The 14,677-nt window shown below is 41.5% G+C and overlaps 1 protein-coding gene and 1 pseudogene across 3 annotated transcripts in view; one reads left to right on the forward strand and one right to left on the reverse strand.

The window, feature by feature from the left end:
- The window catches only part of MPPED2 (metallophosphoesterase domain containing 2), a 129,879-nt gene that overhangs the window by 47,165 nt on the left and 68,037 nt on the right, over window positions 1-14,677 (forward strand). The window lies entirely within an intron of this gene.
- On the reverse strand, window positions 729-5,953 carry LOC142014514 (large ribosomal subunit protein eL34 pseudogene; annotated as a pseudogene).

Raw genomic sequence — 14,677 nt, forward strand, 5'->3', positions numbered from 1 at the left:
CTGCGTTATCTTGGGGTGGGGACCTCAGTCATGCCAAGGCAGGGGCACAGGAGTTATGTGGCAAGTGAATGGATGCTGTTGTGGTGGGACACGTGTGCCACAGTATGTCCCCTTGGCAGTTGGCGTTTCTGTACTTCTGGATCTGCAGCCAAAGAATTACTCGCTACATGTTAGAATGGTGCATCTGGCAACAGGAGAAAACCCTACCACTGGAAAGGGCAGCAGTGTTTATCCTTAGGCTGCATTAAATCCACATGTGGGTGTGGTTGTTCAGTTGAGTGCACTTTTCCTGAGAGTGGGCATTTTAACCCTTTCATTACTATTCTCTGGGATCTCCCAGGTGGAAGCACTTATTGCACTGGTGAATTTGTCTGGTGTGCCACAGTGGTCTGTTGATACTGATGGGTCATTAAGAGGATGACAGCAGTGCTGCAAGAATGGGGAAGGTTGTAGAAAGTAGTGTATACTCCATAGAATGGATTCGTTCTTTCCCCCATGTGCCAGACATTGTTACACAATATATCACAAAGCCAGTTATTTCACTCTTTGCCCAAGGGCTATTAAAGAGGCTAGGATGGCCCAATGGTGCAGGCTGCTCTTCCAAAAACTTCCTTCGCTAAATAAAACTGTGGCTTTCTATAACAGCTTTTTAAAGCATAGCTGAGTTGTTGACCTGTGCCTGAGTCGTTGCATTCTCGCTGAGCTGCTGCTGAGTGGTGACTGTGCCTTTAGAGGCTTTTGAATAATATCATTAAATCCCATTGAATTCTTTTGGCTGGCCCTTGAGGATCTCTTTTTGGTTCATAAAAAGAAACTAATGTTTCCATATCCTTTGCCTTTCTCAGCCTGCTCCTGGCTTTCCCTCTTGCAGTCTGGTGTATTTATACTTTCTTATCCTCTTTCCAACACTTGCCTTTGATGTCTCATAGGCTTTTGTCTTGTCTTAGGCATATTTGATCCTCTTCTTGCTGCCATATACTAAGAATCTTTGCTCATGCTGTAATTTTGCCTCACCACCCTTGATTAGAAAGTTCTAGTGTATTGAAATGGCTCACACATCCCGCTCTTCACCAGTGTTAGTACAGAGTCAAAATGTGACGGGAGGTATGTGGGTGTAGAGGAGGAGGGGGAGCACATGAAGAGTAGTCTTCCCCACCTTTTGTGCAGCCTTCACAAAGGCATGTCAAAACTGGAGTCCAAAGGCACAGGCATGTGGAGGGGGTTCCTGAGCATTCAGCTTTTCAAAAGAGATTGATGCCTCTGCTCCCCTTCCAAAATGAGCCTGTCCCACTCAGGAACTAGGCAGCACTACTGTTACAGATGATTCAGACTTAATGTGCCTTGCGTGTGTGGCTGGTTTCTTTGGGAAGGATTTGCTGTCCTGAACCCACAGACTCACAGCAGTGCCTATGTTGTGTCATTACTCCAAAATACCTTAGTAGGGACTGGATAAGGTTCGTACTAAGAGTCAGACTTAACTGGAAGATGCCAGTCTGGGCTACAGGACGCCAGCAGAAGTAAATTTTTTTCCGCTGTTCCTTACTGAATTTTATGTATCTGAATTACCTCTTTATTTCACAAGCATTTCCTGTGATTTGATGTAATCGCATAAGGTGTATGTGCCTAGTATGAGTGCAGAGTTACATGTATGTCATTTAGTACCTTTATTCATGTTGCTCTGTGGTTAACAGTAGCTATCCATTTAAATGAATGATACCAAGTCAGCCTCCATCGTGTTGTCTGTATACACTTACTCATGGGGCTAGGAGAGATTGATGTGGCTTATTTGTTTAACACGATAGATTCTATAGTCTTCGGCAGTGAAAGTCCTATTGGGATGTTTGAGGGATTGCCAAAGTACACTGGTTATCCCATTGTAAAGAGACATCTTTCTGGCAGAAAAGCCAAAATCAAGACGTTACTATCCTACCTCCTTTTTATTTCATTATGAGTTGTGTGTACAGAAGGACAGAGTCCATCTTTTTCCCTTATGACTTTTAATTCCTTGTGCACCTGGAAAGCCTGCTGAACTCTGGGTGTCTTTTGGCTGTGCAAAACAATTACACTGTATCTACACTTGCATTCTTCTTTTGAAAGAGGCATGCAAATGAGGGAAATCAAAAATGCAAATGAGGGGCAGATATACATATCTGGTGCCTCATTTGCATGTTATATCAAAAATCACTTCTTTCGAAAGAGGAAAACCAGTGTAGACGCTGCTCTTCTGAAAGTAAACCACATCTTTGAAAGAATCCTTCTTCCCTTTTTTTTTTTTATAGGAAGAAGGATTCTTTCAAAGATGGGGGTTTACTTTTGAAAATGCAGCGTCTACACTGGTTTTCTTCTTTTGAAAGAAGTGATTTTGATATAATATGCAAATGAGGCACCAGATGTAAATTTGCACCTCATTTGCATTTTTGATTTCCCTCATTTGCATGACTTTTGAAAGAGAAATGCAAGTGAAGACACAGCCTTAGGGTTGGACCCTATCAGCGTCATTAATATAGGCAGTCGGGTTGTGGCTATGCTGGTTCCATGATATTAGTATGACAGTTTGGGTGAGGTAATATCTTATTTGACCTTTTTCTGTTTGTGAGAGAGAGACTTTCAAGCCGACACAAACCACTTATTCTTCAGGTTCCCTCACCAAGAGAAACTGATCTAATGTAACAATTTCTTGAGGATTGGTTCAAGGACCAGTGTTAATCCCTGAAATCATCTCCCTGACACAGTTCAGAAATTCAGCGAACCAGTCCCTGCTATCAAAAAGTTTGAAAAACATGGTGACAAAGATACTCTTTCTCCCACCTTGTTTCATCAGTGTCAGCTCTCTTTCCTACACATGTTGTGTTTTTCAGCCTGGGCACACTATTCACCAAACTCTGCCTTCCACATCATGTCTTCTGCTATAGTTATGTAGTCTATAGCATAACTTCAGAAAATTCTTGTGCTTTTTTCCTTGCCTGATAAATTTGCATTATTGGTTTTGCATGAAACTCTTCTGGCTTGTATGCTGACTAACCTCTGTGGTCACTTAATGATTACACATGCCAGCTGAGGTAATTTATTCACTTTGTTTTGGTGTGAACATGTCCCATGGGTCTTGTAACTGCTGTAGTCACTTGACCGTAGTCACTGTTAAATGCCTTAAATACAGTTATTTTAAATTTATAATTGTTTTCATTTAAAATCCCTTACAGTAACTTAACTGACTTCGCAGTAAACACAGAAGCATATGCTAGGGATGAATTAAGATATGTTATGGCTAATACATGTCTTTCCAAATATATTTAGTGTATTTTTTCACAATGCACACTTCCCGCTTCCTTTCACATACATGGAAAATTAAGCAGAAGAATATGTAATTATAGCACTGTGGGCTATATACAGTATGTCCTTCACTATGTGCTGGGGAAGTGACTGAATAAGTAATGAATGCAGAAGTAAAGGGAAAGCAAAGCTGAATTGACGTTGTATATCTTCAGTTATTACAGAGAGATCTGTGTCCTGTAGGGCCTGATTGTGTGAACCCTTGACCCTCCATGGCCGTGTCTACACTAGCCCCAAACTTTGAAATGGCCATTTGCAGTTTACTAATGAAGCACTGAAATACATATTCAGCGCCTCATTAGCATGCGGGAGACCACGGCACTTTGAAATTGACGCGTCTCGTCCTGACGGGGCTCCATTTCGAAAGGACCCTGCCTACTTCGAAGTCCCCTTATTCCCATCTACTTATAGGAATGAGGGGACTTCGAAGTAGGCGGGGTCCTTTCGAAAAGGAGCCCGTCGGGACGAGCCGCATGGCAGCGAGCTGCGTCAATTTCAAAGTGCCGTGGCCGCCCGCATGCTAATGAGGCGCTGAATATGTATTTCAGCACTTCATTAGTAAACTTCGAAATGGCCATTTACATGGCCATTTTGAAGTTTGGGGCTAGTGTAGACAGCCCATGAGTAGTTTGTATCTATTTCAGTAGTTCTTTTCATGCCCGAGGTAGTTTGCAAGGGCCTGCTACTAAACCAGCTGAAGTTCTTCAACTGCTTTTTAAGATCAAGTATGTTAGGCAATAAATAGCATTGTTTTACTCAGGCAACCTCCCTTGCCCCTCCTGGGGAGTGTAGGCTTGGATGAGCTGCACTGTGGCAACAATGATTTCAGCTTGGAATAACTCAGTGAAGTTGATGGAGTCCCCACAAATTTACATCAATATAACTGAAAATAGAAAATTACACTCATTTGGATAGGCACAGTGATTCTTGCGTTCTCCTTTCATCACGTGTGTTCATTGCCCATAATGCTCCTCTGAGGGTACATCTACACTACACATTGCTGGTGGCAGCGTGTAGAGTGTATGTAGCTACATGTTGCAACACAAGGCATCTGCATCCACCCAGACTGTTGCTAGATGCATTTTGCAGGAGGGAGGCAGCAGGGAAAGGTTCTGGCAGTGGGGAGACAGCACAGTGTAGATCTGGGAGATGCTGTGTGGGAGTGAAAAGGGCTGTGTAAGCTACATACCCATGGAATTTAGGTGCCTCTTTACTCACCTAAGAGGTGACTCACCATCTATGCTTCTATTTATACTCATGCTGGGGGATGTGCAGTAAGTATACACTTGCACATTGATGAAAGGGTTGTGCAGTGTAGACATATCCTTAGTTCTCTATTATGGTTGCATATGATAAATAAACAGATGAGGAAACTTTGTTTCCGCAGACATAATGAGGCAGGTTGGATTTTTGTGTTAGGGTCAGAGTCTTCTATTTATACCAGTGTAATTTGTTGACTTCAGTAGAAATAAACTGGTGTAAAGGAGAGGAGAACTTCACCTTTATAGGCACTGTATTTAGTTCACGCAATATGTGAGTGAAAGGAAGTAGTAATAAATAAAAATAGTGGATGTCTCTTTAAATTTGATGATTGGCTAGTTACATTGTTTTCATACGTGTATAGGTGATAGTGTAAAACCAGACTTTACAGAACTAAGTAGAAAAGTTACTGTGGGTCCTGCTGGTATGTGACATTTAGGTTAATGAAAGTAGCAGCTTCAGATTGAAACTGTTGACGGTAATGTAGAGGAGTAGATAAAGCTGGAAGAGGGATGATAACATGGTGTTTGTAGGAAGTATGAACAGATGACCTTGTCTAATCCACACTTAGTTTGTCCACATGAGCCCTTGTCAGTATCTAAAAGTGTACTCTACAGTTTCAGGTTGGATGCCTGCTGTTATAGTATTTGTCTTAAAAATTATTCTGAAGACAAATGAAACGAAACAAAAATAACATTAGGGACATTTTCTTATCACTGTTTAAAAAAACCAAAACATTGGGGATTATATTCCTGAATCGTTCTTCTGTTTCATTTTACTGCTTTTTGGTTTGCTGGAGGGGTAGATTGGAAGGAGAGCACCATTCCTTTGTTGTTCTTCCCTTTTACTGCTTTATTCTTTGCGATTAGGCTCCTCTTTCATTCTTTTCTCACTCATTGAATCTTCTCTGGACCCATTCCTCCTATTAGTTAAAAATGGGAATGGGAAAATGGGAATTTTGTCTCAGTAAGGTATGCAGTGCTGAATGTTAACCTCACATATTTAGAACAATCTGCTCCTCGATAAGGAAAGCTGGTTTGATTCTGTCATGGACACATTTAGCACACATGGAATCACCGTAGGCTCTGCTAATGTGGTTCTCCATTTTTGACAGCCTCATAAGGACTTTAGGGTGCACAGCACAAACACCACACTGTCTCCCTGGACACATACCACATGCAGACTTTGGTGCCTTGACAACTTTCTTGGTGTAAAGGTAAACAGTCCTGCTACCTGATGTCTGGGACAACCTGGTCTTGTTAGAGGCTGTGTCGCAGGATAACCTACGGCAGTATGTCAGACACTGAACTATTTGTTTTATATCTGGTCTCCCCAGGACTGGAAGGGCCTGTGGTGATTCCATGTGTGCTAAATGTGCCCATGACAGACTCAAACAAGCTTTCCTCTATTGAGGAGCAAACAATTGTGCTTATATCTTCAGCACTTTCAAAGAAGTCAGAAATCTAAGCAAATTTCTGTATTTTTCTGCCTAACAAACGAGAATATACATGCAGTAGGCCACCGATTTCCACAGGGGTTGCATTCTTGGGCAACCTCCCGTAAGTCAAATTTCGCATGACTCGGGGGAGCCTGCCTCTATGCCGTCCGCTGCTCGCAGGAGAGAGGACGCTGACCAGTGCTGCTGCGCTGGTCAGCTTTCCAGTTCCTGTCAGTGGTGACAGTTTGACTCTTGCTGCCCTGACAGGAGTGAGGGAAACTGCTCCTGTCAGGGATGGCAAGAGTCAGCCTGCTGTTCCTCAGAGGAGAGGTTTCCCTGTTCCTGTTGTGGTGGCTGCTGCTCCTGTCAGGGCAGCATCCTGACACTCTCTCCACCCCAACAGGAGCATGGAAACCTCTCCTGTCAGGGATGTCAAGAGTCAGGCTGCTGCCGCTGACAAGAACAGTTTCATAGCTCCTTGCAGGGACGGGGTTTCCCTGCTCCTGTCAGGGGCAGCAGCCTGACTGTCCTCATCCCTGACAGGAGCAGGGAAACCTCTCCAGTGAGGAGCCGTGAGAGTCTGGCTGCTGCCACTCACAGGAGCGGTTTCCCCATTCCTGGCTGCTGCCACTGACAGAAGCTCGGTAAAAGACCAGCACTGCAGCACTGGTCAGTTTCCTGGCTCCCTTGAGTGGCGGGCAGCCCAAGGCCAGGCGCCAGCTACCTGCTATTCAGAATCACGTTAAGCTGAGGTTCACACAACTTGCATGTGTATATCTCAGTTCTACTGTATTTAGGTACGTTTAAGATGATAAATTCACTGTGATTCAACATGTGTCCTTTCAAGACTTCATTGTACTCCTTTTTAAATATTATCTTTTAAATCGGAATCATGTCTGTGTTTGGTATGTAAGTACTGTAAACATGTTTTGATTATTTCTTAGAAAACAACCCAATAAACTCTGAGCTACCAAAAACTCAAAAGGATATCAATGCAAAATGCTCAGAGCTAATCTAAAGACCATTTCAGAATATTACAGAGTGAAAGTATGGCAACAGAAAACAAATCTTTATATTTATACATTTTGATTTATTTCTACTTTCTGCTCTTACCATCTGCAACTTGTTTTAAAGCCTCTCTGCTGCTTACATCCAGAATGAACAATTAAGTGACTAACTATAAGAGCAAAGTGCAGCAGTATGGTCTTTATAACACATTTTGAGCAGATTCAATAGTTGTAACTGAAAGAAAATGTAGCTTTGGCTTAAATCCTCCAAAAGGTGCTTAAACTCTGTACTGTTGCACAGGAAGAGGCAGGAGGAGAAGTCCAGAAAAATCTTAGTCTTGTTTTAGCAAAAGCTATTTCTTCAGTCACTAACTATTTAATACAGGTTGAACCGCTCTAATCCAGAACTTTCTCATCTGACATCTTCCATAATTTGTCATTTTTAGTTAACTGAATGACCACTTATGGCTGTGGTGAAGTTTCCTGTGGTCTCTGTTTGTTTAGACACCCGTCCTGGCTCTCTCTGTTTCGTTTTATTATTTAGCTCTAATTTACCCCTAAATGTCTTCTATAAGCCCAGTAAGCAAGGGAAGTGTTGGTAATGCTGCTAGACAATATTGACCTCTCATGGTCTGAGAAATTCTCTCATTTTGGCATCAGCCAGGTTCTGAGGGTGCTGGATGAGAGAGCTTCAACCTGTAATATAGGACTTACTGGGTATGTTTAGGGTCAATCTCCTGGAGTTCAATTTTGTGTGTCTGGTAAAGATGCACAAAATAAATCTCTCTCAGGTCCGCAGTTGTCCCACTGTACGCCTGCTCTCGCAAGGAGTAAGGGAGTTTGACCAGGAGAGATGCTGCTGTTGACCTCCCTCAATGAGGACAGACCTTACAGTCAACTGCTGGTATGTCGATTCTAGCTACACAATTGTCATAGCTACAGTTGTGTATATGCAGTTGACTAAAGTCTAGTGTAGACCAAGCCTGGATGAACTTCTGCTCTCTTTGGGACAGTGGAAGCCAGGAGGAGGCTTTCTGTGGTCCCTTTTGCTTTAGCAAGGATTTTTTGATCTGGCCAAGTTAGCTGATTGCAGCAGCATAGTTTAGAAGTGAGATGGTAAGTAGGGGTCTCAAAGTGCGTTGACAGAGCTGTACAGGAGTGCTTCAGTTTACGTGAGGGTTCCGTTCCCTGCATCCTCTCATAGCTGGAATTGTCCATAAGTCCGGGGGGGGGTGGCTTTACCCCCGGTGGAATGTACGTTCTGCGGTCAGGGAAGCAGCAGGAACACCTGGAACTCTTTTTGAAAGGTAAGTCCTGCTGTTGTGGGGGCAGCGGAGGAGAGTTAAGTCTGGTAGTGGGTTGGGGGCAGGGAGGATTAATCTGGGGGTGGTTGAGGACTGCAAGGGGGGCACAGGTGGAGTTGAGCTAGAGCTGTGCGTGGAGGGGGAGTTTTTGAAGCGGGGCCGGGTGCTGTGGGGGTTGAGCCAGAGCCATGCTTGGGTGCTGAGCTGGGCCGGGGGTAGGGTTTGAACTGGGGCCATACAGAGAGGTAGGGAGGGGGGTTGAGCCAGAACCCTGCTTGGGAGTTTAGCCAGGTCATATGGGGGTTGAACTGGAGCTGTGCATGTGGGGTGTTGAAGCAGGGCAGCAGGGATGTTTGAACCGGGGTCGGGGCAGTGGGATTTTCAGTTTTGCGTAATGTTAATGGAAGTTAGGTGCAAGTCAAAATCGTGCTTTTTAAGGGTTTACTGTATAGGCAAACTTGTATAGTATCTGCTTCCTGCTTACTAGAATCTACTGTTTGCTCTGTTTCAGAAGCATGAAATGCATTAGTGCAATTAACAAACTGTAATCTAAGTTTATACTTTCAAAAAGTCTCTTTGGGTGTTGAACTTTTAAAGGGGTCATCCTGTTTTTGTTGCTTGTAAAAAATATTTGCTTCAGTGTCATCTTTTATGTCCTAACTTCTACTGTGTTTAATGTCATCTTTTAATTCTGGCGTTTATTTTTAAATCCCCAAATTAATTGATTTAATCCATTTTTATTTACTTAGGTATTAACACATTTTGGGTGCATTGATAGTTGCCATTGAATGAAAATTTTGCTTTGGTTTAAATAATCTTGAAGGGTGTTTAAATTCTGCTCTGTTTTTCTGAAATAAGATATTTTTGCTTGCTTTCCGTAATGTCTACTCATACTACCAAGAATTACTAGCATTTTAAAGCAAATCAATGTAAATTTAAGGGTGACATCTGGAGACATTACAGTACTTGGCTGAGGTTAATGTTACCTTCAGAAAGAACAAAATCTCCAGAGAATTAATATAATTTGGTAATTTTCATTGAAAGAAAGGAGCATGGGAGCACTTAAACTATTTTTTACAGTTTTTGGTTGTGACCTTTTTTTCTCAGTAATTGCTTTATCCTTTCTTGAGCATGGGTATTTTGTATGCCATTGATATATAGCTTCCAAATTAAAAATTTCCCTCAAAAATAGCTACAAGCTGCATAGGTGTTTACTACTTTACTGGAGCTTTCCTGGCACCATGTTAATAGTTCCTAATTTTTATTCCTGCTTAGTAAGAACAATGGTTTCGGGGAGAGGAGTTGCTTGGGGCTGTAGGGGAGATGGCACAAAAGCACTGTGTAGATTTTACTAGGTGTAGTGTCCAAGGAAATTTTATCACATCATAAAAATTAGCAGGCTGTGTAATTCAATTTAAAATTGGTCATCAGTGGCCTGTCCATTACAGAGGTGCTTTTGCCTTTTTTTTTTTTTTTTTTTAAATCACCACTGTGGTATTTTATGTTGTATACAACAATTAGACCCGGTTGAGGTGGCAGACCAGTACAAGGGCTCTCACTGTTTTGGGTGCTTAAGAAGTTGTTAGTGAATACAGGAGAATATTTTTAAGATGCATAAAGAAGGTGCTTTCTCAGTTGAGTCCCTCCTTGGCTTTTTTTGTTTGTATATAACGCATTTCCTTTAGTCAAGCAACCACTGAGTGATAGTCTATTAAAAGCATTTATTGAATATAGGGCATGAGTGCTAAAATGCTGTTACCATTTATTCACAGTATGCTGGGCATTGCTGTACCATTCAAAAGCAACCTGCAGCAACTTATGTTAATGTAAGGCTGGCAGGCTCTCATCTTATGGTAATTACCAGTACTGAGGGGTTAATTAATGTTCCAAGAATTACTGTCTTCATTTACTTTATTGCAAGAGAAATGGGAAGCTTTCCGAGCCATGCTTCCTACTGGATATTACTAGCCTATGCAACTTGTTAATTAACCCTCTTGTTCCAGAGGCCAGGATCTGAACCCTGATAAATTTTGCATTGTTTTTATATGGGAAATAAATGATCAGAAAAGAATGATGGTGTAATTTATTCTGGGGTTGTGTTAAAAATGTATTGATTTGGTGAAGAATATTTATTTCAAATTCTTTTTTGGGAGCTGTAGAAAACTAAAGGCTGATTTCTTGTAGTATTTCTGGAGAGGTATAGTACAAATTGAGTCTCTCTGATCTTGAACTCTCTCCTCTGGCAACATCCATAATCTGGAATGATTTTATTTAGCTGGATGGCCAAATTTCCCATGGTCCCATAAAGTTTGTTTACAGCCCCCAGTCCTTCCTCTTTGTTCTGTGCTGTTATTTAGCTGTAATTTACCCCAAATGTTTTCCACTGCTTATTAGGCTGTTAAATGTGTTGGTAATGCTGTTAGACAATATTGACCTCCCGGTGATCTTCACATTCTCTTGTTCGGCACCAGCCAGATCCCAACAATACAAACTAGAGAGGTTCAACCTGTGTAATACCAGCAGTTCAGCCATTTGTCCATGATGCTCTTTGTAATGAGAAGAAAGATGCCACGGTTGAGTCTTTTGAAAGAGGAAATTTGCTTTTTAGTCTTCTGCAGTGTCCTCCGAGAATGATGGTATCAATAATGAGCTAGATGGGCTGGCCTGGAGGCCCACAGACAACTTCTGCTGATTGTTGTACAAATCTGAAATAATGCTATTGAATGTGAAGAAATTCAGCGAATTTGTTTGAGCAGGATTTGATCCATAACTGCCCTGGGGGTGGGGGCACTTAAGTTTGTGAGGAACTTTGGGATGTAAGTTCCCATTGAAGTTTCTCATGTTGCTCAGAGTGCTCTGGTTTTTAGAAGCTCATTTCACTCAGGTGCTTCACTGAACCTTTGTTATCCTGTTCTTCTGAGTTTTCTGTCCCGACTCCCCATGCTGCTGCAAGGCAAAGTTTGCCAAAACCATATTACTGATGGTTCCCGTAGTAGAGTCTGAACAAAACAGTGCATTGGATAGTAATGTAGGGAGAGAGGTGAAGTTTTGCAAAGTCAACACAAAATGATAGAACAGACTGGGGAAGAGAGGTGAGAAAGTACAAGGAATAGAGGAACAAGCGAAATAACAGGGGGACTCAAACAGTCCAAGGAGAGGTGTTCTTACTCTTCCCAGAGCTCACTTTGATCCATCTTAATAAAAGCATTTGGACTTGGAAACTTTCTGTAGCCCATGAATTGCACATTACTGGTGAAAAGTGTGGATCTCCTCCCCCCGCCCCCACTCAAAATGGTCCAAGAAACTTGGTTTGGATAAGCCTCCAGAAATATTCACTCATATCTTTCTGAAGTAGCTGAGTTTCTTGAATTTTCTAAACTGGGCTGAAAATACAACTAGAACACCCTTTCTTCCTCTGCCTCTCCTGTGTCCCCAGTGGTGCTTCTGGTGCTGGTGAGAATAAAGTATATGTATTTTGGTGATGCTCTTACTCATGAAAATAAAGTATTTGTACCAGCCTCACATCCCCTAACAGTTAACTCTAGAACTAGAATAGTAAGGCTATTCACTTGGAAGTATATTACAGTACCATGCTGGTTGCCAGAAGGGGAATGCAAGGAACAGTGATGGTAAAAGAGAGAGGATACTGTCTAGTCACCTGGACTGCTCCATTGGGATAATACTGGGGCTGAGTAGAAGGAAAAGGCCTTGCTTTCATGACGGATAACTCTGGAAATGAATGTAAAATGAGTCTGGCATTTGACCAAATGACTGGAGAGGACATGCATAAAAGTTATAGTGGAAGCAATAGAGCCATTCATAAACAAGTGCTTCCGTGAGGCCAGCTGTAAAAACAGTGATGGCTACCTTTTTAGGTGAAGGGATGAAAACCTTGGCAGAAAGAAATAGAAATATAAATAAGGAATAAATTTTTGCCATTTCTCCAATGGGTGGAATAGTGATTTGTAGTGACTTGCATTTTATTGCAAGTTCAGGTTAACTGTACCTGGCTGTTCTGTAGTGCTTAAGATGTGCAAATAACACCTTTCCATAGGAGTTGTGTGTTTTTAATAAAACACCAGAATGGAAGGCTGAAAAGGATAAGTGAATAGGTTCAATGAAGAGGAGTGGAAGAAAATGCAGTAGGTTAGAAATTCAAACATGTTACCTGCCCAACATAATGTTACAAATGGCATTTAGGTGCAGAAGTGTTTTTCCAGCAAGGGTTTGGTTATGTAGGAAATCTGAATACGGGAGGGAATATGACATTTATGGCAGAACTCAACTATTTCAGAACCTCATTAAAATAAATGGTGCTGTGAATTCAGGTGCACAGATATAGTCACAGTACTTGAGTATTTTACTTAAGTAAAATTGTATTTCAATGTTTTTGTGTGCAGGTTAACACAACAGCCCTGTGACTGAGGTAACTACAATAGAAGCTTGATTTTTCCAGCAATCCTGGGGAATGGGTTGCCAAATAATCCAATTTTTCAATTAGGCAAATGGGGCCCTAATGCCAGTCCTATGGCAGCCAGTCATTGGGTGGTTGGCTGGGGGCAGCAGAGCAAATGCTGGTTAGTTGAGAGTGCTGGTTATCTGAATAGCAGATAACATGGCTTTTGCTGTATTATCCCCATTTTAATAATGAGGCAGGTGAGACAAATGAGTGGATAAGATGGTCTTCTAGATGAAACAGACTGGAACAGAAGAGATCTAGATTTTACCATTACTCTGCCACAGATGTTCTGTATAACTTTTTTGATCTTGATCAAATCTCTTAATTTGTGCCTTGGTTACCCATTGTAAAATGGTGATTATAATACTTGCTATTGTCCGCCCTTTGTCTGTCCAGGCCTCTGTGCTGCAGTTGACTTTGTGAAGGGGGTGTGACTTTATTGAGGGGTCGCACAGGACCCTGCCCTGAGAGAGTCAATTGCTGTTTCAGGACCTTAGGTTATAAGCGCTTCAGGATAAGGCAGCATATAATCATGTTAGATATAATACATTCACACAGTGGAATCCTGAGCTCTGTTGGTGCCTCTAGCACTCCTGCAATGGCTGCCCATAGACAGAGGTAGCATCAAAAATAAAGTGACAGAGCTAATATTGGAGCTCGAGTCCCCTCTACACCCACCCCCAGTGTCATAATTATTCCTTTAAACCATCCTGCTACAGTCCTTTTTTGCACAGAGATCCTTGTGGATATTCAATGGGGAGTCTTTATAGAGCAGCATTTCTTAAACTATGTTCTCTGGAACACTGGTGTTCCATGAACAACTCACAGGTGTGCAACGAGCTGCTGGCTTGTTTTGATATCATACACTGATGGTATATATTTTTGATTTTTTACAACCAGAATCACTGTTAATACTTCATTGCTAAAATACCTTATTAAATTGTTTCATTTTATTTTTGCTGTATATGTTTTTGTCTGACAATTTAAGAAAATTTTCATGAATTGCACATAAAAAAATTGTTTGGTGTTGCATGGTCTCAAAGAAACACTGTTAGAGTTATTTACTATACGTCCCTACATTGTCATGGAAAGTGGCTGCAGGAAGGGATTCCTCTTCACAGACATCTCTAGATGCTTAGAAAAATTAATAAAATAAAAACAAGGATTAAAAAACAAACCACCTTGACTGACTGACAAGTAATAAGCAGCTGGAAAGATTTGGTTGCCTCATGTTAGTGGCTAAGAAGCCTCCCAGAGGGTTGGATTATTAAAAGGAATTTCCATACAAGGCTCAGAGATTTATGGTATCCAGGTTTGTACTGGGAAACTGTACCAGAATGTTTAGATGTATTTAAAATAAATTTTAAACCTGAGCCGTAAAAGGAGGCAGTAAATGAGTGACAGTAGCTCACAAAGACATTCTACTTGAATGTATTTTTTTTTAATTGACTGTAACTGCTGGTAGCATACTCCCTGCACCTAGTCATTTTGTTTTCATCCTCTGTAGAAAAATCTGGATGAGAACCATCCGGTTTATTACGAGATCAGATACATTAAGCCAGGCTATCGGGGAATGCCATCAGATTGGTATTGATCAGCTGCTAGAAGTGGAGTTGGTTCAGCTTTTCTTGTCTTCTTCTTTTTGAAGAACAAAGAAACGAAAACCAGCAAACAGGATTTGATTTAAGAAAGACTTCTAAAATTTTTCTTTGACAAATGTTACACAAATGGTAACAAGTAAACACACATGCATATGCAAGATACATGGTAAAAATGTGTAAAGCACCTAAGTGGCTTAGGAGCAGTGTTTTTCTCTAATTTTTCTCACATGCAAAATAAATCTTGTGCACCAATCAAAGGTGGTGTGTTACACACATCA

This window comes from Carettochelys insculpta, chromosome 6, assembly GCF_033958435.1.
Source record: "Carettochelys insculpta isolate YL-2023 chromosome 6, ASM3395843v1, whole genome shotgun sequence".
Taxonomy (NCBI): domain Eukaryota; kingdom Metazoa; phylum Chordata; order Testudines; family Carettochelyidae; genus Carettochelys; species Carettochelys insculpta.